This window comes from Streptopelia decaocto (assembly GCF_964273445.1).
Source record: "Streptopelia decaocto genome assembly, chromosome: 1".
NCBI lineage: Eukaryota > Metazoa > Chordata > Aves > Columbiformes > Columbidae > Streptopelia > Streptopelia decaocto.
In genome coordinates this window covers 46731971-46758192 of record NC_138663.1, presented here as the reverse complement: position 1 = coordinate 46758192, position 26222 = coordinate 46731971, and the positions used below count along the sequence as shown (strand labels likewise).

Here is a 26222-nt window from a genome sequence, read left to right as displayed (position 1 = left end):
ACTGTCAAGGCTGCAGAAATATAACAGGGGTGTACTTACTTGACTACGATCTTTTGTACCTACAAGAGTTCAGAAGTGGAAGCTTCAGGCAAAGTAGAGCTGAGTTTGGGTGGCCACTCAACTGACATTTAGGAAAATCCCTGAAAGACCAGTCATCAGAACCTAAGCTGCACATCCTGCAAAACCTTTCTCTTCACTGGATTTGTCAACCCCATGGGCTGGTCAGACAAAGATGATCATAACTTCACACTGACATGCAGTGGTCCACATGTCTGGAGAAAAGGCTTATGAGTTTTGCAAGACTCAAAGAAGGTGTCAGGTTTACATCTGTGAAGTCTTTCCAAGGAACTAAGGAAGTTTCCTAAATGTTGGAATAATCCCTTGCTTCCTTTCAAGCCCTTGGGAACTCATATTTTCTCTCTCTCACTCTGAGTGGAAATGCCCTTATATTTGACAAATAAGTCTGCCGCAAACCCTATTCCCCTACATCACGTGCCAGCAATTACGTACCTCTCCTCACACCTCAGTTAATCATTAGAGTCCTCTCTGTGACATTTATTCATCTGTTTCCAAATGCAACAGAGTTTCTTCGGTGCATTTTACCTCATCGATAAACCTTGCCCAATGTTAGGAGAAATTTCAGGTTAGTCTAGGAAACACTGGGCACTTGCATTTGACAGGGAATGAAACCAGTCATTCCAAGGATCATGGACCCAGTGAGTTCAGCAGAACCAAATGTCTCCACTCAGCACTTCCTAACTGCCCATCTTCCACCAAGCTGCAACACGCTGACACGGTGGCAACCAGAATTTTCTTCCTTCATAAGCAGCAACACAACAGGCAGAAGATCCCTACAGATCTCATTGCAGTGGGTTGCTTTGTCTTCACTCTGTGAAAGTAGAGCAAAACTAGATATATACAGAAGAAGCCATCTTCTCTAAAAAATCTCAATGCACTACAAGATCACTAGATCCTTTTTAATACAACGCCAGTAATGTAATTTCTTTTAAGTGTTCCCACTTAAATGTTTATTGACGCAATGGTGAAGATCTATGTGAGATTAATGTGAATATCATTTTTGAAAAGAATAACTAATGGCCTGCGCCTGAGATTGTCAAGTAGAGTCAATGTTTCAACTAGCTTCTATTTTTACACTTCTCCCATTTGATTTTCTCTGATCTGTAAAACTTAAGTATAGCTGGATCCACAGCTGGTCAAAATCAGCTGGCAAGTCTGGCCCCATGCCTGACAGAGACACTGTACGTTCAAATGATCCTTTGTAATGCAAGCTGAAGACTAGTAATACTGGGTGGTTTGGCTACTTACAAATTCTCAAGCAAGTCTGACTGCTCCAAAAATTTCAGAAAAAGGCTAGCAAAAAGTTTGATAAATAAACTGAAAAATTTGAGAAGCAGCACAGCACACAGTCATCCCTATCTCTGACTGCCCAGCCCAGAGGGCACAGTGGCAGCTGAGGTACAGCTGTCACTCAACACAGCGATCAAAATGCAGATTGATTATGAGACCTTATGTGACATTTACACTTTATCCTTTCAGTGTTTCACTGATTTTAATGCTCGCGTGTGTGTGATTTCTGAGCAGCTGAGAAAATTATTTGATATTGATTCAAAATGGGATATATATGCCTACATGCTTTATCTTTTGGGGGGCAGTGCTGGTCCTTCCCATTCCTGTCTTTATCCCACCCCCTGCTTTGCCCCCTTTAAGCAGTAAGACCAATCCATAAGCCTCCTTTCTGCTTTGCGCTTCTGTGAACTTTTTAGTCGGACTTGCAAACGTTGCTAAACATGATCCTTGGCTCTCATAAGACTTCTCCTCACTAAATTACCGCCATCCACCCAGCTGACTTCTTCTTCAGCAGAACCGTAATACATCCATAGTAGTCAGTGGTCGTGAGAAAACAGCAGCAAACCATTCCGCCAAGCAGTATAAAACACTCAGTCGCAGCCACCCAGACAAAAAAAAGAGCGTGACCACAATGATATAGCAAACAAGCAGACCAACATCCACATAATAACAACTGTAAGGCATGGTATCTAGAAGAAAGAAAATAAGTGGGCCTTAGGTCAGACATCTATATGCCTAACATATGAGGAATCAAGAAAGCATTTTTTATTATTTAGCCCAAACTAGAAAAGAATATCCCTAAGAGCATACTTGTTGTTTTCTACTCTTTCATTCTACAACCAGCATCCAGCATGAAGATGGAGTTAAAAAGGTGTGGCTGTTGTTCTTCTCTAATGCCTCCATTTGCAATATTCTGGTGTTGGCAAGCATGATGCTCAGAGGGAGGAGCAGAGGCTGGATACCAAAAAAGTTTAAGATTTTACAGTTTTTCCCTATCAGTGGTTTAAAAAGACTCAGAAACGGGTGTGGGTTTTTTTGTTGTTGTCATCTATCAACAAACTCTATTTCTTCATCATATAATGAACTCAATATCTCAGTGGTAACCTCAGAAAAAAATTCATAGTTGTTCTCAGGGTAAATGCATTTGTTTTCTTTGATTTATGTAGCCACTGAAATGAACCAGGCATGTACTGGATCTGTTTATCTACCTGCCACTGAAGGATTAGCAATCATACATGTAAGCATTGTCATACATTTTTAGCACAGGCTTCAGTTTTGCTTTGTCAGAGATTTGCAAAACTCGTGTTAAAATCATGTTGCTCCTGCTGTGACTGGATATAATGATGTTTTCACATGGGTAAAGTTCAGCTAGACAAAGAGATAAAAATATAAGGTCAATTCAGTGAGGCAATCTGAGCTGGAGTGTACCTTCTGAATGAACAAATCTGTAGAGTTTGTACAAGGCTTTCCTATCAGCTCCGCATGGCACTTCCAACAGAATATCAGCCTGGTGACTGAAGCACAGACCACAGAGTCAGCTTTTATTCTTGGCCTGGATACAGATTTGTTGTGTGACCTTCATCAACTAGTTTAGCCTCTGTGTTTCCTTATTTGTAAACAAGAATAATCACCATCACTTACCTCATAGGTTTAATTCATGAATACTTGTAAAGAGCCTTGAGATTCTTGGCTGAATGTTGCTATAGAAACAAGCAGCATAACTACAATATGATCCTGTATGATACTTTTATGACCCAAGTCACTGTAGTACTCAAGTACTTCAGCCTTTCTTTTTAACATGCAGTGGTATCATCATTGAGAGTGAAATAGCAGCAAGGTCCTATTTCATAAATTTTTGGAGGTGAGGAACTGAAGTACAGATTTCACAGCTACACAATAATTTGAGCTCAAAACTGTGCTTTGGTTTAACTTTCAAATTCAGTCACATACATGAGGAAGATAAAGGAAGATATAGGGAAGACTGAGGAAAGAAAATTCAGAACTACATTTCCCTTAACACGAATCCAAGTGTACACATATACAGATCATATGGGCATGGCTGACCATATGACCATGCTGCACTTGTCTGGCCATCAACAGTTTTCCCATCTGCCCTTCTTGCAAGACAGCTGCTAAGTGCTTAAGATAACTCAGACATCATACATTGTAAAAGCAGACGATGGGAGTGTTAGACAGCCTAGGAAACCCACACACACTCAGCAAAAGGTATCTAGTGGGTAACAACATGGCTTCACAGAAATGGGTGAGGGATCAAACCAGTGTCAGGTTTCTCAGTTGTCCAGCCCACTTGGGCACAGCATAGGTATGAGTATGGAGACTCTGCTGAAGTCAGTGACATAATCCACACTGACACCAGTCAGAGAAGATTCAGCAGCTAAATGACCAACTCAGAATCAAAGGAAACCTGCAGCAGGTCTCCTACATCTCACATTAGTCCTCTGCCCAATGAGTCCCATCCTTCTCCAGCACATGTGGAACTGCCAGCGATGTCCCTGGGACATTCAGAAGAGACTAGTAAAACTGAGACCACCGTGATCCAGAGAGATACTGCTGCGTAGCGCAGGTGCTTGTACATGCCATTCATGCACCAAAGTCAGTCTGTGCAGCAACCCTGGAACTCATTTTGTTTCAGAAACACGTATTAAATACTTGGAAATGACAGCTAAACAGAATTATTGCTTGTTGCTGTTCCTCAAAATTTGATACTGTTTCATATAGTTTGAACTATAAATAGCCATAATTAATCCTTGCGAATTAACACATGCAATTTAATGTCACATCTGCTTTTACATGTTGACATTTGTGATAACATTTCTATTAATAAAGTTTGTTTACTGACAGGCTTTTTGCTGCTTCTTCCCCAGCCACCAACATTGCAGGCAGCCACTTTAACCATAACACTGTGAACTGGTGAAGTATCTCTGCTCTAAGCCTGCTTTACTATCTACTAATAGTTTATGGGGTTAAATCATCATATGCCTTAATTTATTGGCATAAAAGCCAGTATAGAATTTATAGGGTGAAAGAGTACTTGAGCATGAAATAATGTATACAGGAAATCATTTCAACTGATGCAGGTTCAGCCCCTCGAAGATGCACACGACTGCGTCTGCTGCAGCAGGAGTGAAGTTTGAAGGGACGGTCCAAGTCATTAGGTTGTACCGCAGCCAGCAAGTGTTCCCTGTGGCTGAAAAAGTTCCCGAGTCAAGATCATAATGAAGTAATAGATTCTGAAGTTAAACCTCATCATATGCCTATATTTTCTTACAATATTCATAGAAAAGTTTTTAATTATTTTAAATTATATTTTTCAAAAACAGCAACTGTGGATTAAACCTCCTACATGAAGCCTGCATAAATATTTTTTTCTACAGTGCTGTAACATAAGCATTTGACCTAATGCTCCTTTTTCTTAGATTAGACCAACAAAACCTTGGCAGCAGTTTCTGGACATTAGTATAAACAGCTGGGTTCCCTGTGGGCCCAAAGATACACTCTAAAAAAAAGAGTCCACTGTAGATAATTTTCTTCCAGACCCTCATCAGAAATATTCATCCTGATTATCCCACTGATGACAGATAGTCCATACACATTAGATGTGCCTTATAAAAAGGCCTTTCTGGAGATCCATCTTATAATAGTTTGCTACGGCCAGCTTTTGGTATTATTTTGTCTGTCTGCCAACACTGAGGTTTGCACACAATGATGACCTTCAGTCCCTTTGCTAAGGAGCAGTGCAAACGACATGTTAGCAGCCAACCCCTGCTGATTAGCATGAGACTTCAGCGAGTTTAGCTGGCAGCTGGTGCTAGTTCGGTTAACACATCTGGGGTATTGTTTGAGTTCTCTGTGCTATAGAGTAGCATTTGTACGAATCAGCAAACACAGGGAAATATCTGTATAGATACGGTATGTATAGAAGTCAATATTGGTTATTTTTTTTATCAGGCAGTATATCTTTGTTTTCGTTTGTGGTTTGAGTTAGACTGATCCACAAGCCTGGATTAAAAAGAATAACAAAACACTGTTCCTTTAGTTAGCTACTGTTGATTGCTTTCCTTCTACAATGGGAAAAGCATGGCAGAATCAGAGATTGGATCATCCTCATTTGCTCCTACATAAGAAAGGAGAAAAAGGGTAAGTGAGAAGAGGCTATGAGCTCTACCTGTTGAGATTTTGACAAGTGTTTCTCACACATCACCAGTTAACAGAAGGACTAATGCCCAGAAATTTCATAGCCTGGCTCCCACTACTCCTGCCTTTAAAACCTTCCCATTACCACCACAGAGGTTGCCTGTAAGTGACTGACCCTGCACTTTTAGCGTGGGAGGGAACTTCCTCTTTTCCATTGTTTTTCAGGTCATTTCTGGCCAAAGCTGGGTCCTTGGTCTCTTTGGGTGTTTTCTTTTACAGTTTTAAAGGATATTTTTCAGAGGCACCTGCTTTCTGTTTGGGATAGTGAAGGAGGGTCCTGATCTGTCAGCGTTTCATTTTTGCTAAAAAATCTCTGCAGGCCAGTGTGATACTGCTAGTTCAGAAACCAATAATATGCCAACAAGAGCTTACTGGACTGAATCAAGGCACTAGGATGAACTCAAGACATAACAATATGAACACAAATGAAAAAAGTCTATGTTTCTTATACAGGTCCAGGGCCAAAAGATTGCTGCAAATCTAATGCATCTGTTCCTTACACTTTGTTTATCATATAAACCAGCAAAATGTGGATACAGATTGCTGTAGTTCTAGCCAGAAAAAGTGCAGAGGTAGGATCAGACCTTTACAGTTTGTTAACTCAAGCATCAATAGGACAGCCTTGGAGACATTTCCCCAGTCGCTTATAAGAGAGGTTCAATATGTGCAGTGCAGAGTTAGTGTTATGAAAAAGGATGTAAAGTATCTGCTGTATGAAGACATTTAACTGCTAGATGCAAAAGAAGTAGAATCATGGAATCATTTTGGTTGGAAGAGACCCTCAAGATCATCGACTCCAACCATTAACCTCACACTGTCAAGTCCACCTCTAAACCATGTCCCTAAGAACCTCATCTATGCAGCTTTTTAAACACCTCCAGGGATGGTAACTCCACCACTTCCCTGGGCAGCCTGTTCCAATGCCTGACAACCCTTTCCATGAAGAAATTTTTCCCAATATTCAATCTACACCTCCCCTATCACAACTTGAGGCCATTGCCTCTTGTCCTATTGGACAAGGCCTTGCCTACTTGTTACTTGTGAGAAGAGACCAACACCCTCCATACTACAACCTCCTTTCAGGTAGTTGTAGACAGCAATAAGGTCTCCCCTCAGCCTCATTTTCAACCTCTTCTCTGTCTAGCTCTGCCTTCTTTCTCACTGCAGAAGGAAAAGTGGTAGTATTACCATTAGCTGTGTACGGGTGCATTAGCCACTTCAAAAAGTGCAAACTAGTATGTAAAACTTCAGTAACGTTTCACATCAGCCTAACTTGAACTGAAAAAGCAGAGATGTCACCTTACAAAAGCAGCTGATCATGACCCATATAGGAAAGCTACAATATATAATATGACATTACCTGTTCTTTTCAAATGTTTCAACTATGCCATGTTGATGCTCCTAGAGAACTTCTAGTCACTAGAGAAAGAGTTTGACCCCACTTTCAGCCATTCTTTGGCCTTTGAGACTGCTATTTAGTCCACCAGTTCCGTTTACAGTATGTCAGCTGTAGGCTAGAATAAAAGCAACAACTTATTATAGAAAGGACCTATAAAAAGCATTAAATGCTAATGCCCTCAGATTATCTCAGCTTTTAGATGTTTAGAAGGTGGAAGTCTCCATCTCTCCTACCTTGCCCTGCCCTACTGCCCTTTTTCCTTCTTTAGGCTTTCTATGCCTAGACTCAAGTTCACATTTTTAAAGATTTCATGAAAGCTGCTGTATTATCACATACTTCACTAGAAAAGCTGAAAAAGCTAGCAAAGCTGTGATTATCATCCCTCATATAGTTATGATGCAATAGCAGTGCAAATAGCAAAGAGAGGAAATGCTTTAAAGAAAAATTTTGTCCATTTAAACTTGACTTAAAATAAACCAGGCTTTACACTACTTTAGGAACAGCTGCTGAGAACTGCAGTGTCTTCGTGTTTTCCAACAAAGTTAGTGAGTTCATTGGGTAGGTGAGGAAGGAAGAGGAAAGGCTGGTGGAGTCAGGGCAGCGCACAGCAACCCTCAGGGGAAGGAAAGGCGAGTGGCACTCCAGCCCTCCCGGTGTGCAAACACCTTTTCCCCTTTGGAAATCCAGAGAGAACACAAGCTGTTCCTGCTCCCTGCTCTAGAACCTTTGCTCCTTTTAGCCGACTGGCACAGCTCTTGCTTTTAGCTCTGGCAAGAGGTCAGTCAAAACATAAGTGCTTCTGAGTGTATTAATTACTTTGTTCACATGGCCACTGTGCCTTATTGCCCAATTATTTCATAACTGAGTGCTATGCACTGCACCAGATCCACGCACACAGCTCTCACTGACTTCAAGGGCTCCCCCTCCACTCATAGTTCTGTTGGAATCTACGTTTTTTGTAACTTTATTTACCTGACCTGGAGAACATAATGGTGCTTTTGAAGGTTTGCATATTTGCCTTGTCTACGCATCGAAGCTGTACTTACACATGTATCTCCTGCAGAATTCATTCATGAGGAAAACCATACAAGTTTACAAGTTAATAATTTTCCTGAATGTCAAAAGCCAGGGCAGATCAGGATGTGCGTCGTGTTGGCAGAGCTGCAAACCAGGCTGCTCTAGTATTAATAGTAAGCTTCCTGGCCTCAGTAAGACTTTTAATAGTTTTTGCAGCAGGTTAACAAGTAGCCATGGATATTTGCCATAAGTAATTGTGAAGCACAGGAAAAAAGCATAATTATTAAGAAAAATGTGGTTTGAGTTTTCAATTAAATAGAAAAGGAAAGCATCCAGTGCTTTCTTTTAGCTTTCAGCTTCAGAGTAAAACAGATATTCTGCCTTCATAAGAAAGAGCAGGGATATCAAGAATCCACTCATCAGCACATTTTATATCTCAAATGTTCCAAACCAACATCCAGTAAGATTTTGTTATGGCTGCTGGCTGTAGAATGTGGCTGAGTAGCTCACACTACTTAAGTTCAAGCTTCAGCTACAGGATCAATGAGGCCAAAAAGGCAATGCTCAGCTGCATAGAGCAGTGTGGCAAAGTACACTTTATCTGCTCCACCTTACCATCTGGTAAATAAACAAAACCCACCTTGTGAACCAGACTGTTGACTGGGATGGCTGGCACACTGACACACATTCTGCCATCCTTGTTTTAGGGATAGCAACATTTGGCAAGGGGAACATGAACATCTGAGAAAAAGCTTTTCTCAGAATACAGACTGTTTTTTCTATCCACCTTAGGAAAATAAAAAGCAGTGAGATCCTTACAATGACTCTTCAGAGATAGCCACTGCCACAGCAGCCACCGGTGACAGCCAAGAGAAAGGAATTACTCTCCTGGGCCTATGTTTCCTCAGACACTAGTATTCTTTCATCATCCCCCCTCACTCGTTTTCTTTTGGCCATAAATTATGATATTGGAAGAATGATGAGATACAATGTGTGTGTGTAAGCCACTTAACATTCTGCCTCTCTGGTCTGCCCCTTCTTCTGTCATCCCCAAATCTGCTTCTTGTGGTTCCTTACAGAGTGCAAGTAGAAAGTAGGTCAGACAAGTAGGCACTGTCAGATGACTAGTTCCAATTTATGAACATGTTTTTGTCTCTGTAGTACCATAGCAAGTTGTTGTTACAAATCCTTTAAAGTTTGTTTTAGCCTGAAAGGCTATTAGACTTACTCAACTGGCAAAGGAAAAGGCTTTCTGCAGGAATTTCATCTGGTTATGTCAACAGAGCTCTGCCTGCAGAGCACAGCTTCCAAACATGAGGCTTCATTTTGTATAAGTAATTCTTCACCTTTCCCTGTTTACAATGAAAACACTAGTAAATGCCTAAACAACTTAACAACTGGGTTTTATTTTCCATTCTCCCCTCAGCTTTGCCCAAACACTCCAATCCCAAAGTCTCAATCAGTCATTTCAGTTTTCAGTCATAACCAGCACTGGGTGCACGTGCTTCACGTATTGATACGCTTCATACATCCACGTGACAATGTCCCATCATGCGATGAGGATTGCACACCACACTGGGCAGTACTAATGGCAGCGGAGGGGAGTGGGATTTATAGCTCTTTTAACTCCCTGATAAAGCCACCACCAGTCCCTTACAGGGGCAAATAAAATACTTTGAAAGAAGCATGACTGAAGTCAACAATGGTCCTCCGAACTTCAGCAGAGTTTCCAACAGTGTTCACAGTTCTAGTGAATTAACGGCGAGGCAAACAGTATCTGCTCAATTAGTTCTGTGTCTCCTAAGGCCAGAATAACAGTTTTAATGGTTTGATGTCCAGATGTCCAGATGACCTGTCAGAACAACTGCCCATTGCCTCTAGACTCCTGTTACATGTGTGAAACATGGTACGGTAAATAACCGTAGGCTGGTACTTTGTTAGACCATATTGTTACATATTACAGCACAACCTCAAGCAGTGCTTTAACTCTAGTCACAACAAAACCCTATTCAGATTTATTGGCTTAAACAAAGGAGTAGCCTCTTCTTGTTCTCTAAAAATAAAATGACAGAGCAGGGCAGAAGTGCAAAGAAAAGAAAGTTCAGAGTGGCCGTCAACATATCAGAGGTAAAATCTTAATACCACTAAAATCCAGTTTTGCTGCTGCATTCAGCAAGACCAAAACTTATCTTCCCATGTTTGGGTTTGGGTTGCTCAGTGAAACTAATAGAACAGACAGTGGTCATCATTCCTCCCACCCATATGGAAGCCCCTAAGTGGTGACAGGCCAACAAATAGGATTATTAAATAGGGATCAGAAGTGGGTACATGTCAAAGTATAGATTTCTCCAATAACCTGACCCATTCCCTTTGGAAAATGTCTCTAAGGAACTGTTTCAACTGTCAGAATACAGAGTAGCCTTTAAATTGGACGAAATTTACAGGGAATGGAAAACTGGACTCCTCCCCATCTATATTCCACACATTATGCCTAATGTAAAGGCTTACATTTCCCACTGCTTATTTCCTGTAGATATATTCAAAACACCTACATTTGAACAAACTGTAAAATCTTGCCCTAAGAAATAGGATCTTTCCATTTTTTGAGAGGACACTGAAATTCCTGCAGTGGCTATTACTTGGGATTTCTTACTGTAAAATAAATACTACTTTAACTACTAGGAGTGGGATCCACTTGTCCTGATGAATCTGTCTACCCAGGTGGAAGTTAGGTGTCCGTTCTCAACAGCGGCATAGACACTCTGTACTAAGGGAAGAAGTTCTGAGGCTTCAATGGGATAATTCCTCCTATACTAAAACAGGCGTCAAAGAGGAATGACACTTCTGGAGCGCAATTCAGTCCACTTACTTTACACTATTTGCTATAAAGGGGGCACTAAGGTTTTTCTTCTAAATGCCTAAAATTATATGAGAATTATCTCATCTTAAGATGTTTAGAACATAGATGATCCAGGGTCTTTTCCCTTAAACTTCTTTTAGAAAATATCTTCTAAGCAAATGTTTCTGTGACTAATCTCATTAACTCTTGGATTCAAGTAACTCATGGATCCAAGTAAGGCCATGAAAATTAGTGCATTATTACCGTGTCCAAGAAAAACAGTTCTAATACTGTTAAGCTGCAACTGGTTTCCTTTGCAACAGCAATTTATAAATGTTCTGCCTCACAAACTCATGGCCCACAATAGCTTTTGCATCTTAGGCTCTATCATGACACACAGATATTTGTAGTTCACTGTATCTGTAAGCGTTCAGTGTGAAAGCTTCAACAGTGCTTGGGGGTATTCTCAATAATTCCTTGGTTATCTCACAGCACTCCATTCAGAAAACAGTGTTAAGTGTAGAAGTCAGCCAGAGACTTTCCAATTTCATAAGGTGCTCATAGTCAGTTAGTTTAGACTGTTAGTCATGTGCCTTCAGCAGTTATTAAGCTTTTGACTGATAGTTTTTCAATACTGTCCATTTAGTGCGTTCTTTCTGAACACAAGCATTTTCACTATTCCAAGGTAACAAATTTATAGCCAGATCTCTTTAGAAAGTATATTGCTAGTGGCAAGAAATCCAATGAGTGCCACAGTCTTATAGTTAATAGTCTATTTATCCTGCAGCAGCCACTGGTTCTATACACATATCTCAAAACTTTGTCCCAGCCTGCTGTTTCTAATCACTAACGTTAGTGGCATGCCTTTGCTTATACATTCAAAACTTAACTACAGTCTTCATCTAGTTTTACACCATTGAAACCTGGACTTCCTTCCATAAAATTCCAGACACAATCACAAAATATATCAGCTATATTAAGTATCTCAAAGCTAGAGTAAAAGACTGTAACCATGAGAGAAACCCATTCTGCTTGGTGTTATATAGTCTAATACGGCAAACCTACATTTCCAGCAAGGTATGACTGCATCGTATGAAGGTATATTTAAACATACAGACTGCAAGCAGCATATCACTGAAGCTACAGAACTTGGCACAGACTGCAAAGCCTGCCTGAAAAGAAAATTCAGAAAGCTTATCTGTGCTGAATTCTTTGCTGCTGAATCTATATGGATAGCAGTATTTGACTGATGTTAATTAACTTAAGACTAACTTAAGTATTTCTATGTAAGATGGAGTCATAATGTGATTGTTTTCTAAATATCTTTGTAGTAAGATATGGTACTTTCCTGTGGTTGCCAGAATTAAAGAAAGGTAATGTCAGGAGAGAATGAAAACAGAGTGAAGCCGGGTGGCTTCCTTAATTTCCTGCTAAAAATGGCATCCACCTACTGATACAAACTGCCTGGCATGAGCTAGAGTGAATGGGTACAGAAACAGATAATTTCTAAACTTCAGTCTCTACATATCTCAGAATCCGCATCTGTGGCTAAGACAGCCCAACATACTTCACTTTCCTTTATCAGCACAGTGTTGACTTCTGTCGACTTCTTCTCAATTTTGCTTCCCAAATTCACCCTCCCATTTCCTCAATCTGAAAAACAATAACAGCAATTTAAAAGTTAGGAGAAGCAAGGGTGGCAATAGCAATAATGATGGATATTTATCATATTATCAACTCAGTACATACAAGAGTTTTTTCTCTAAAAGTTCCACTTCCTAATCTTTTGTCTCTACTGCCAGTTACAGCTCCCCTCACATACCTGCACTGCTGATTGCATAAGTCACTTGGAAGATGAAATCAGAGCTTCAGCATCAGAAAGCAGTGGCATTAAGCAATAGCTGACCACTAGGTTCAAATATATACAAGAGGTCTCTGTCACACTGTCACTGTTATACAGCCCTCTGAACTTCCAACTTCCAAGCAGAATCCTCTGATACAGTTAACATCAATATACAGCAGTTGGTTATTCAGCTCAATCTGAGGAATTAGAGAGAAAACAAAGACAACAAACTTGTAAAAACACAGTCAGTTTAAAAATGCAACTTTTGAGGCTCTTTTGCTTCTTGACTTTTTTGTCAAGTCTTTCAACTAACTCAAAAAGTGACAACCACTGACACTGTCATCAGACTCTACAGCTGAAATATTGTCACCTCATATTTGGGAAAGGAACCATGGAAAAGCATAACTGAAAATATTTTTTAAAGACATATTAAAAATAACTATTTTGACAGGAAGTTCACAAACAGAACTCAGAAGGAAAAGAAAGTAAAAGAGAACAGACAGGAAAAGATCAGAAAATCATGTTATATAATGTTTCAATTTAACAGTAGCTTGGCTAAATCTAGCACATATAAATCTGAATTTTCCAAGCTTTAAGATTTGAAAAAGTCACAGTCTTTCCTCAGTACTGTCATGAAATGTCCTTTCAATTAGTCCCTTCTTCACAGAAACAAGTTGAAAATACATTTTCGTGCCTATGTCCAATGCTATTATGTTGATGGAGGTACTCAGGAAGAGCAAGCACAAGGATATCAAATTCCTTTATCAGGCAGAATAGAGAAATTCAGACAAGTATGTATTAAACTCAGTGCCCTAGTGAGGCTTTGCACTGGTTACTCGGTTCTGAACGGTATGATAAACTCTTGGGCAGGTCTTATATAGTGAAAACGTGATATTCAATGTTTGAACATACATTTTCATGTTTAGGTCTATAAACGAGATGTAAACTTCGCATCCAAGGGAGCTCAAATCTGGGAAGCTCATAATCAGATACTGTTTTAAAATTGCACATAGCAAAGTCCTTGAAAGCTTATTATACAATCTCCTCGTAGAGATTCCCCTGTCTTGCCACAGTAACTCAGTAGGGTGTCGGGGAAAAAAAGGCCTGATTTGGTCATGAAGGTTTCAAACTTGCTCCTATGGCCATAGCCCTAATTCCCACTGGCTTCTGCTTGGAACTGGAACTGGTTCAAAGCCCCTAAAAATCAGCTGTAATAAGGCTCAGCCATGAATGGAGTGGCTGTGTTCAACTCCCTTGGTGAAAATGTTGGAGTAATCTAACACCAGATGACCAAGTCACATAATTTCAAAATAAATATTGGGTGGTTTTAAGTTATTTTGTCATTTGAAGTCCTCAGTGGCAGCAGAAAGGAAGCATGACAGAAGATGGTGATACTGTTAAGATTAACATTCCAAAACAATGAACTTACACCAAAATCCCATGACTGCTAGAGAAGTTGAGAGCTTTTTAAAATATATTTATGGTTTTGTTGCCTTCTGGTTCAATCTTTCAGGTTTGCACCTTCTGTAAATACAAATGCTTGAAACTTTCCATCTTAAATATCTAATTCCAGGAGCCAAGGCTTTAGAAACACACATAATAGTCTGAGATTGGGCATAATGCACATTATTGCAATTGTCATCACTGCAACTTCTTCCTACAGGGAACTTCTGTGCCTCTACTACTATCCAACAGTAGGTTTCTTCCCAAGTCTATCCAGCCACTGCAATGGAAATGTAGAGGTAGAATGATGCCTTTCATACATTACACAGCCAACTGAATCCACAAAAAAGGCATTCCACAGCATATTAATTAATTTTTACAGAGAAGTCTTACAGTGTCCCTTCTGCAATTGTAACAAACCTGCTGAGGACTTTGAGCTCAAGTCTGTGATACCCTGCTGAGCACCAGAGAGCCTCAGAGCTTTCCACCAGCAACTGGAAGACATGCTTTCCCCTCCTTAGCACTATGACACCAAGTCCCCAACTGACCCACACACCTTCTGCAGGAGTACCCACTGATGCTCTTTGAATCTGCTGGAGAATGGGCTAGTGAGGTAACTGAAAAAGTATCAAAGTTACCTTACCCTTGGTACTTCATCTAAAGAGTTGAAAGCTTGCTCAGGTGTAGTCACAAGCAAAGACTACCCGTATAACAATCTTACAGACATCATGGGTCCAACTGAAAACATGGGGCCTTTTTTCTGGGTACTGGACAAACTTTATCAAAGGCTTTATCTTCATGACTGAAGGCCACAAAACAATTCTGGCTTGAACACAATATCACAGTTTGTCATTTGTTTTTATACTGGGTGCAAATGAGACCCACTTCACGGTAGCTCACAGTAGTCCAAAGGCTAAGCAGAAATTCCTATGACATGGGGTAGACAGCAAGTAGAAAAAGACAGAACTCTGAAATCCTACACAAGTGCCATGGCCACTACTCTATAATTGAAATGACATCTTGTACATGCAAATACTGAATCAGACACCTTCTGAAGCTACTGAAGAGAAAATATACCTTTTATTGACAGTCAAGACAAGGCTCCATTACAGGCTACTGCTTGGCCCAAACACACAAATGAAACTGTTTTAAGGAGGAGCACAATGTAAATTTGTAACATGAATTTAAGCTTGTGATACAGTTCCTTGGTCTGTTTCACTTCATTGCTGTCTCCAAAGCACATTTACAAGTAGTCTTGATACCTGTTGACTGAGTTTGCTCACACCTATGTGCACCTTACAATGCCACTCTGAAAAAATACACAGGATGCCTTCAAGAAGTGAAATCCAATGCTTCAGAAACTAAATGGAGCACAGTGTAGCTGTTCAAATCCCAGAAACAGAGATGATCAGCCAGTAGCATCTTTACCAAAAATACCTACTGTGCATCTGACAGCATGAAGTCCACTTTTCTAATAAGCTCAAAAAAACCTCAGGAAGACAGACTGAAATGCTGAAAACTTTAGGCATGGATGAATTCGACACTTTATCCAGGAACAGTCATCAGACAATAAAGAACTCTTAACCAGGAAAAATAACTTTCAGCCAGGACAAGTCTGTGTGCATTCCTGCTCTGATTCCAGTCCCCCTGAGAACACCAAAGGGGCAAAAAGCTGGGAACATTAAACCAGTTCCCCCAAGCAAGGGAAGTTCTCTCTTGGCTTGTTGCCATTGCAGTAAAAGGCAACCTATTGCAACCAGCTTTAGCCAGCTACAGCACAGGCATTTAGAGCTGAAAGAGTCACCTCAGGCCTCCTACAAAACCAATGGAGAAAACAAGCATTTAACAAGTGATTCATCTGATTTATTTTAGATAGTAACACTGGGATGAGATAAATTGTGCTGCAAAATGAAGAAAAAATCAAGTCCTAGGAATGCCTTTTTCCCTCCATACACAATAAATGAAGTCCAGATGAGGAATTATCTGGTTTTGGTAAGATGGATCCTGCCCAGTAAGCCTGTGGCATACATTCACTCCTTCCAGAAAACTTTTGTTATAGCTGTTACAGTTTCCATCACTTCCAGACTGCTGGGCAACCAGGCTCCCTCCACAGGAGCTCTTGATAGACTGATAGTCTTGATAGTGACTTGATAGTCACAGGATATTCCAAGGTATCAGATCCTACTGTGTGGACTGAGATGGATCTGGAAGGTACATCTTACCATGTAGAATATTCTACATTGTAAATGGGAAAGAAATGGATCAGAAAAGAACTTTTCTGAATTGGCAACACAAACTCCCTCCCATTGCAGAGTCATATAACAAAAACTGAATGACTGAAAACGGCACTGACATATTTCTAAAGAAAAAAAAACCCTGCATTGATACATTTTTAAAGAAAAAAAAAAAAAAAGATACTAAGCTGCATTCTTGATCACAGAACTGAAATACTAGCAACCCAGAATCCGCAACGCAGCATGAAAAATAATCCCCTTTAGTTGAGGGCCTACAGTACTTTCCCTGCTCCATTGGATAGCAGCATTGAATACCAATGGAGGAGAAGGTGTGCTACACATCTTTTTATTTAGAAGCAGCTATAAATGCCAAGGCCAATACTTTATACTGACCATACTATAAATCAAGTTTAATAAGGGTCTATTTTCTGAAAATCCAAGTTTATGTTACTTTGTATTAGATGGAAAGCCCCTAAAATTAATTACTAAAACAATTTCTGCATGTGTGATTAAAAAATCAATTAGGCTGGTTAGTGCATATCATTTGTCATGGTTTAACCCAAGCTAGCAATACAACCACGACAGCTGCACACTCACCTCCTCCTCATTCCCCCAAATAGGGGAGAGAATCAAAAGGGAAGGGAGAAACTTGGGTTGAGATAAACGCAGTTTAATAAAGTAACAAAATATTAATGCACTATTAGTGTATATATATATATATATACACACACGTGTATATGTGTGTGTGTATATATATATATATATATATAAGAAATAGAATATAAAATAGAAGATACTCAATGCAATTCCTCACGAATTCCATCCACACCAAGCAGCCAGTCCCAGGAAGCAGCACCTGGTCCTGAACGGCTGATCCCAGAGACAGAAGAGAGAGAAAGGCAGAAAGGCCCAGAGGCCTCTGCAAAGGGTGGGATGGCAAAAGGCTGAAATAAACGCCCCAAACAGAACTCCCTGGGCTCCAACAAAAAGAGCGAAGAAGACGAAGAAGCGAGAGAGAGACTGGAAGATCCAGACTCTCCTTAAATATGAAGCATGACACTAATGGGATGGAATACTCTCATTGATCAGTCTGGATGTCAGTCGAGCTCTGCCCCATCCATGCCCCTCTTCCTTGATGCCTCACATCTGTGGGCAGAGCACTCAGAATGTCCTTGGCTCTCAGACCAGAGCAATTAAAAACATTAACTCTGTGCGGGGGTGTTACCTCCTGTTCTCAAACTAAGTCAAATAATGGCCATGCTAGGTATGAAATAGAAAGGTTTCTAACTCCATGAAGAAAATTAAATCACTTCCAGTCAAGCCAGCATACCGTCACAGTGCTCTCCTTTATGCTCCCACAATTTGTACACACAGCATGCGGAACCAGCATTTCTCTGACTTCAAAGTTAGTAGAAACAGGTTATTTCTCCACCTGAACAAGCCCACAAGTGACATTATAGTTGCAAAAGTTATGTAGTATACAATATGTGGTATCACTATTTCACCTATTAAAAAACAAACTTCTCATTAGACAAGGTTATTCTTTGGTGATCACTCATTCTGGGCACCTTGGCTCTGCTTATACAACAAAGTTTTGCTCATCTTACACCAGACAAGATCCCTCCACTTGTTAGGACAGCTTTGCTACTTCATTGATGGCTTTCAGTACCATGTTCAGTTTTGGCCTCCTCATCACAAGAAAGACATTAATGTACTGGTGTGAGTCCGGCAGAAGGCTACCGAGACGACTGGGAGCTGAAGTACATGGCATACATAGAAATGACGGAATAATTTGCTTTGTTCAGTCTTTAGAAGAAAGGGCTCAGAGGAGACCTTATTGATGTCTACAACTATCTCACTGGAGGATACGAGGAAGATGGAGCCAGACTATTCTCAGAAATGCCCAGTGACAGAACAAGAGGCAATAGACACAAGCTGGACAGGGGAAATGCCAAGTAAATATAAGAAAAAAAAAATGTTTTACTGTGAGATTAGTCAAAAAATCTGGTTGTCCAGAGAGGTTGTAGAGTCTATGTCCTTGAAGGTGGTCAAGACTCAGGCAGACAGGGCCTTGAGAAACCTGATCCTGTCAAACCTGCTTTGTGCAGGAGACAGGACTAGGTGACCTTCCAGAGGTCCCTTCCACCATAAATAATTTTATGGTGGGAATGGGAAAAGGTGTGGAGAACACTAACTACAGTCTCGAGGAAGCAGTTTCTGTGGCTTTAATGCACTGCTCCCTCATTTTCTTGAAGGGTACTCACTCGGCATCCTACAATATTCAAAAGCAGCCTCACCTAGTTGCATGCCAAATAAGGGCACATTAATATATTTGGCTCTACAAACAGACACCTCAGACTGCCCATAAACCCCATCACCCTTCACAGCAAGTGACGACACATCTGTCCTAAGGACATGGAACCATCTTATCTGCACAGACACCTGAATCAGTCAAGCACGCAGCCTATCCACATAGCAGTAAGGACACTCTTGAACGAGCTATAAAACTCTAACACTACTAGTTATTTTTTCCTGCTGGAAAATTACTGTTTTCATATGTCCCCAGATTCAGCAATAATGACGCCCTAACAAGTGCAGAAGGAATAGTTAGCACATTTGGCTTCAAGATGAGTACAACACAGCACTACAGACACAGTTACCAAGATCCTCTTACATGCTACATGTATTTTGCCAATACAATCTGAAGCCATGAAGAAATATATTGCCAACAGAAGGAGCCAAATGTGAATCCATTCTGCCAAAAGAACATGCTTAGCTGCACTATGCCAACAGCCTGTTCACCAGCCAGATCTCCTCATGCAGAGAAGGCCATGGATTTCCACTGTCTTTCAGAACTTCTGTCAGATTCCAGTATTAAATGGATGGATTAACATTTTGCAACCAACAAGATGACACTGGTTATCTTCATAACTGTTTTTAGTCACTAGTCAATACTAGTCAGCATGTCCATTTACACCATCATCCGCACTGAACTTGTAAATACCGAGCAGAAAATATCTGGGAGTGCCAAGTAAAATGATGTTAAACTCTATAAATGTGGACTTACTTGAGAATTCTGTGAGGTTTCATATGCTGCAACAGACATTACAGGCTCAGTGCTCCAGCTGGTACACTCAGCAGACACCACCCTGAAGTTGCGTTAGACGCCGTGCATTAGGACAAATCAAAAGGACAGATATACTGTGCTACCAAAAATGATAAGCCACTGCTTATGTTTCACACCACAGTTTTGCCTTTTGCCCAACAATAAAACCACCTTGCTGGAAAACTAAGTGGGTATTTGAAAGTTCTCTTAAAATAAGTTTACTAAGGCAATGAATAGGGAACTTTACAGGAATGTACGGATCCTGTTTAAACTTTTTTGAAAGGTTTGAAAGTCTAACAAGAAAAAAAAATCAGAGAGATTAACCTAAGAACAATCTGGTGCTCAACCACATAAAAGACTCAGATGAGGCATCTGATTTGCCATTTTCCCACAACATTTAATGTTCAACATTTAATTTAACAGAAATGTTTTGTGTTTTCAGCTTCTTTTATCTTCAATAGAAAGCTAAGTATTAGAAAGTACTTTACATTTTTTGTTTCTTAAGAGGGATTTTATTAATGAAAGTTATGGGAGAGAAGAAGATGTAATTACTGTCAAACTAACAAGTTAGCACAAGAAAGCTACAGTTACACTGGAATCCTCCCTACAGAAGCTATAGTGTATTAATGAATCTATAGTACATTAATGAATCTGTAACAATTTTGTCTAACCCTTCTTTAACACATTCATAGGAAGACATTTATAGCAAAACAAACAAACCAACCTTCTGTCAAATGAAACACTCTAGCAGACCATCTTCACCCCCTAAGGAGAAGATGAGATCAAGTACAGGACAGAAGTGTAGCCAGATGACCCAATGGAGGACAGGAACACACTCAAATACTGTGATGATATATACAGACTAAAGTGTGGGCTCTGTTGAAATAACAGAAGAGTCAATGCCCACCTTGCCTTAAGGTAGCCATGGGATTTGTATGCAAAGAGAAATAAGAAACTAATCAATTATCCATCCCATTTCTTATGCTTGTACGAGGACACAAAAAAAAATGCAAACATTTCCGTGATGTCCACCAGAAATATTGTAGCAATGTAATAGAAAAGTTGACCTTGTAAGTCACATGAGCAAAATTAATCATTTGTTCTCTGTGGTAAATACTATACAGTATTTACAATTAGCATTAATACAGATTTATGAGAACTTCTGGTATGTGGTAAAACTGATACTGGACAGACATGCTCAATACTGAAATGGTTCCGTCCAGCTGAGTTACAGTGAATGATTCCCACTGTAACGAACTCCACTTACATGTTCTCAGCTCAGGATCCTAAAGCTAGGAAAGCTCTTGCCTTCCCAAATTTGTTCTGATTCAGGTCCTATTAGTAACTTAAACAAGTTGATCAAGACCATTAGGAGAAGAAAGAGACATGAAAACAAGTGCTGACTTAGAGAAACTACAGTCTGCCACCTCTGAGGTAGCAAGATGTTTCAGAGATCCTCTTTCGTAATGTGGCAAAAGAAATTCTGCTCATTTTAGGAGAAAAGCTGAAAGAACATATTTCCACGGTGTACTGGCTGGGGCTCAAAATGAGATGGATTTACTAGAGCAGCAAGCTTGTCAAAAACTTGGGTGAACTTCATGATTGCTTTGAAGTCATTCAGTAACTGGTTAGGAAACATGAGGTATCCATCACCAAACTGCCTAGAGAGACCATTTATACATATTAAATATCTGAAGGTAAAAATATACTCTGTAGCCCTGAAAGATGAAGTAACTTCTGTAAAATCTATTCTATTTTTAAAGGGATAATTCAAACTTAATAAGGAAATTTAACAAATACCACTTGCCTTCTGCAGGTCTCAGTCTTTGAGAGGGTTCAGCATAAGAAAACAAACTTCAAGTTTCTCTCCAGGTTTCAAGTTGCAACAAACTACAAACTAGCATATTGAAGAAAGCTTCCTATTCCTACTATCCAATATTCTTCTTTAAAATGCTTGTACAGGTTATAAGGCAAACTATTTCAAAGGCCTTAGGTAATTGGCAAATATGTTTATGGATATATTAAAATGTAAATTTAATCATGTTTATAATTTAAAGCCTTTCAGAAATCCTCTTTAACCACCCCATTTTACAAGTTAGTGAGAGTTTGGCTTTTGACTTGAGTGGTTACAGAATTGGCCCATCCTGGCACGAGTTAAGACATCCATTTTTAAGGAATGTGTTAGAGATACACTCATGCTCAGTAATACTTGCACCTTGGCTGAAATAATTTTCCTTTAAAAAGCAGTTATCACACAGTCATACGGAGCACACAAAAATACCATAAAAGTAAGTACAATGTAAGCCAGCCCTCTGGCTCTTCAAATCTTTGAGCTTTGGTGTAGTTCTGGTTGAAAAAATGTAGCTATTCAAGTTTTATGTTGTTCAGATCAACAGAGATGGATATTTTTCCCACCTACTTATTCTTCCCACTTTAACACTTTTGTGAGGAGGTATTTCTGATACCACCTACGCCAGAAAGAATCTGGTGTGCAACCCTTTTAAATCTCAGTAATCCAAGAGACATTTTCAGATAATTGTTATAGACAAATCTTTTTTGCAATACCTGCTGTTCATGGTTTTACCTATGCACCACCACCAGGTCAGTTCTGAAAATCACCACTCTAACCAGTATTTCTAGGACACCTTCTCAGATTTTAGGAAAACGCTAAGACCATGCTCCAGGCAGGTCTAGCTATAGGCTAGCTGGGTAACACATGAGTTCAGCTAGGGATTCAGATATTTTCATTTGTTGAGCTTACTTTTTTAAAGCAGGTGGTTCAAACTAAAGAATTAATGGAATGACTCAGTAGACTAGAATTCAATCAGATCAATTTAAAAAAATGGTATTCCTGTGGTACATAACACTTATAAAATAAACATTATCTCTCTTGAGTGTTAGCAATGACTGGTATATTAAATGGAACGCAATCTAAAACTGTTCTTTTGGCTGCAGGAAGCAGTTTTCCCATTATGGCCTTATTAAATTCCAAATAGGGAATGTAGGATGGATGGAAAAAGGATATTTTAGAAGACTTCTTGGGGTTAATGTTACTTTAAAGCTCCACCTCCTCTCAAATGCCATTTAGGGCACAAACCAAGCAGGTGCAGGTTACGATGAGATTGAGACAACCAGTGTGATATTCCTTCAGCGTGTTTTCTGGCCTGGGGTGGGGTAAATCTTGGTGGATGTTTCCTTGCTGAATAGTACATGCAGAAACTGTAAGTCCTATTAGCATTGTCTTGAGCAGACAGCTCTTCTTATATGAACTTTGATAATCAAAGCTAAGCTTATCATTTGGGTAATTATCTATTTTTTTTCCCCTTTAATTAGAGGCATTTCTGGAATTGTGATGGTGGGGTATCACTTCTCGTTTATGTCTCTGGTGACTGAGACAGGCTAAGGGCTAACTCCGGGTTAATGAATGTTTTATGTGCTGTTCTCTGAGTGCAGACTGCAAGCTTTCTCAGTCTACAGGCTTCCCCCCTTGTAAGCTTTTCAGGGAACAACCATGTTTTAATACATATCTGCACTGCTGTCAACTAAAAGCCTGTTCAGGCCTCAAGACCTCAAGCTCAGGATGACAAAATTTTAGCATCACAACAGCCTGAAATGGATTTGTAAGCATTTTTTCCTTCTGCTTATAAGGAGTGTCTGAGACTGGCTTTTCTTCAAATATTAAGGACCTCAGCTGGAAGGACCTATTTTTACTAAAGAATAGTCTGTGTGTCCGAGAACAACTAAAATTGTTTTCTAGCTTTAAAAAGAGCATCTATGTAAACTTCACTAAAACTGCACGTGTTAAAAAAAACCACTTAGAACGTCATTGGAGAAGCTGCTTTTCTTACAATACAATAGACTAAGCTTGAAACACTGTTTAATTTATGCAGAAAGCCTGCTTTAAAATGGCATACTGCACACAGCTGTGCTGCTTTAATTTTGCTCTGGAAAGATGAACAGTGTTGTTAACACCTGTTCACGCCTTGTAGTATGGCATCTGAAACTGGCAGCGCTAGGTTCTCTAAAATGTCAAACTCCATTTTGTTTTTTAATTAAAACACTTTGGTGTAACTTAAAATGTTTGTATCATCTACTAACTTTGATCCACACCATTTCTGACAGAAAAGGATTAAATATGCTTATTGTAGAGTGATTACATTCTCTTTAATTAAGATACTACTTTATTTGGTATTCTAGAATACCATCATCCATACGGGCATAAATGTATGCTTAAACACTTAAACCTGGAAATCTGACTTTAGTGTCATCAGTAGATCACAGTTAATACAGGAGTACAGGACATTCATACCCTAAGGCTGTTTTTGAGCTGCCTGCAGAATCAAATATAACTCTGCGTTATTGGTCTGCTCCCTTTGACCTCACTACAATCGTTCCTTCTTATCATGCGATTTCTTTTCCTGTAATTTAAATATCCAAGAATCCTGTTTCCAAAAGTCAGCTTTATCCATTGGACACATAGAGCGTTCTTTTACGGTGCAAATGGCAGCACAGACAGCATACCAAAAATAGCTCAGAAAAGGGCACTGATTTTTTTTTAATTTTTCACCACGCTCCACTGCTGGAAACAGCCCAATACCAATAACCGTGATCAACTTTTTGTATATACTAAAAGTAATTTGTTGCAACTGTAATATATAATTTTATTAATTCTATTCTATATATTTCTATAACAACAACTTTAAAGGCAACAGCTGTTGGTGTACAAGCTGTTATACAAAGTACACTAGCTAATTTGTGGATGTCTGTTCAGTTCTTGCTCTGAAAAGCATAAGGATCTTTACTTTTACCTTTACCAGGGTTTTATTTCTGGTTGCCACATCTCTCCTACCCTTGCTACTTTCCATATGTTACTCCACTTTGTCTAAGTGCTATTAACAGCCATTTCTTGGCAACTTATTGAAACTTTTTGCAGTCTTAACTTTCACAAGGCCTTTGACACTGTCTCTGTTTCACATCCTCACAGACAAGCTGACGAATGTTTGGGGTAGATCAGTGGACAGTGAGGTGGATTGAAAACAAGAATGGTCAGGCCAGAAGGCTTGTGAATGGTGGCACCAAGCCCAGCTGGAGGCAGGTCACTGGTGGTGTACCCCAGGGGTGAGTACTAGGGACAGTGCTGTCTAACACTCTCATTAACACCTTATATGAAGGGATAGAGTTACCCCCAGCAATTTCCCCGATAATACAAAATTGGATGGAGTGGCTAATACACCAGGTGGGTGCACTGCTTTCCAGAGGGACCTCAGCAGGAAGGAGAAATGGGCAGAGCAAAACCTCATGAAGTTCAGAAAAGGGAAATGCAAAGTCCTGCACCTGGGCATGAATAATCCTACACTCTAGTACGGGCTGGGGGCCAACCAGCTGGAAAGCAGCTCTGCAGAGAAGGACTTTGGGGTCTTTCCAACCACCATGTTGACCATGAGCCAGCAATGTGCCCTTGTGGCAAGGAAGGCCAAGAGCCTCCTGGGCTGCATTAGGAACAGCGTTGCCAACAGGTCATGGTATGCAATCCTTCCCCTCTGTTCAGTCCTGGTGATACACAGCTGGAGTGCTGGGTCCACTGCTGGGCTCCCCAGTGCAAGAGAGGTACTTACAGGGGTGAGTCCAGCAAAGGGCAATGTAGATGATTAAGGGGCTGGAGCATCTGACATGAGAGGCTGAGGGAACTGCAAGTGAACTGCAAGAGAAGAAACAGCTCAGGGGGACGCTATCCATGTGTATAAATAACAGACAGAAGGGAACGAAGAAGAGGGACCCAGACTCTTCTCAGTAGTGTCCAGTGACAGCATAACAAGCAATGGGCACAAATTAAAACACATGAAATTCCATCTGAAGGAAAAAGAACATTTTTGTACTCTGTGAGGGTGATCAAACCGTGGACCAGGTTGCCAAGAGATGTTGTAGAGTCTCCATCCTTGGACATATTCAAAACACAGCTGGACATGGCCTTAAGCAACCTGCTCTAGCTGACCCTGCTTGAATAAGGGTTGGACCAGACAATCCCCAGAGGTTCTTTCCAACATCAGCCATTTTCTGAGTTCTAAAATAGAGATAGCACTAACAGTTTTTTCACCATTTCTCCTTGTAAAAGCTACGTGGGGCCAGGATGGAAAAGAATCACCTCAATTGCCAGGTTGTAATCTTCTCAATGTTAAAGTGTTGCTTTCTTAAACTAATCAGTCCTAAATGAAGTTAGCGCTCCCATTCTCACACCTCCTACTTGAAGGTTATTTGGTTTTAAAAACCTTACTCTAACTTATTTTAGCCTAGTTCACACCCACATGTTCTTATCCCCACATTGTTCTTCAGTATATTTTCCCCTCCCATGTATTTATAGAGATGTGGGCTTATTTAGCCATGAAAACAAAGCTTTTATGGGCTCTCATAATATGCTGCCTATTCCAGTGATCACCCTTATAGCCTTTCCCTGCACCTGTTCCAGTTTTAATTCATCCTTCATGAACACAGAAGAGCAGAATGGTATACGTCATTCCTCAAAAAATGATATTCATGCCTTCCTCTCTGTACTGTCTATTCCTTACCCTTTGTAGGTAACAGATCATTTGATTACTCCTGTCAGACTAAACAGGAGAAATTAATACAATGGAAGACTCAGGTGCTTCCCAGCAGTGTGCTTACAGTCCATGCTACTGTGGGTAACAGATGTGAGGCACCCTTCTGCATCCTCATGACAATTGTCATCACAATTACGGGGCTATGTCATGCTGGCTGCAGCC

At 40.1% G+C, this 26222-nt stretch overlaps 1 long non-coding RNA gene across 1 annotated transcript; it reads right to left on the bottom strand.

Annotated features, from left to right (window-relative positions):
* Nucleotides 1–703: 703 nt before the first annotated feature.
* LOC309447033 lies at nt 704–12757 on the bottom strand. Its single transcript, XR_014185548.1, has 3 exons — nt 12661–12757; nt 12406–12491; nt 704–889 (listed from the first exon to the last, which is right to left on the bottom strand). It is a non-coding gene; the product is annotated as an uncharacterized lncRNA (long non-coding RNA).
* Nucleotides 12758–26222: the final 13465 nt, after the last annotated feature.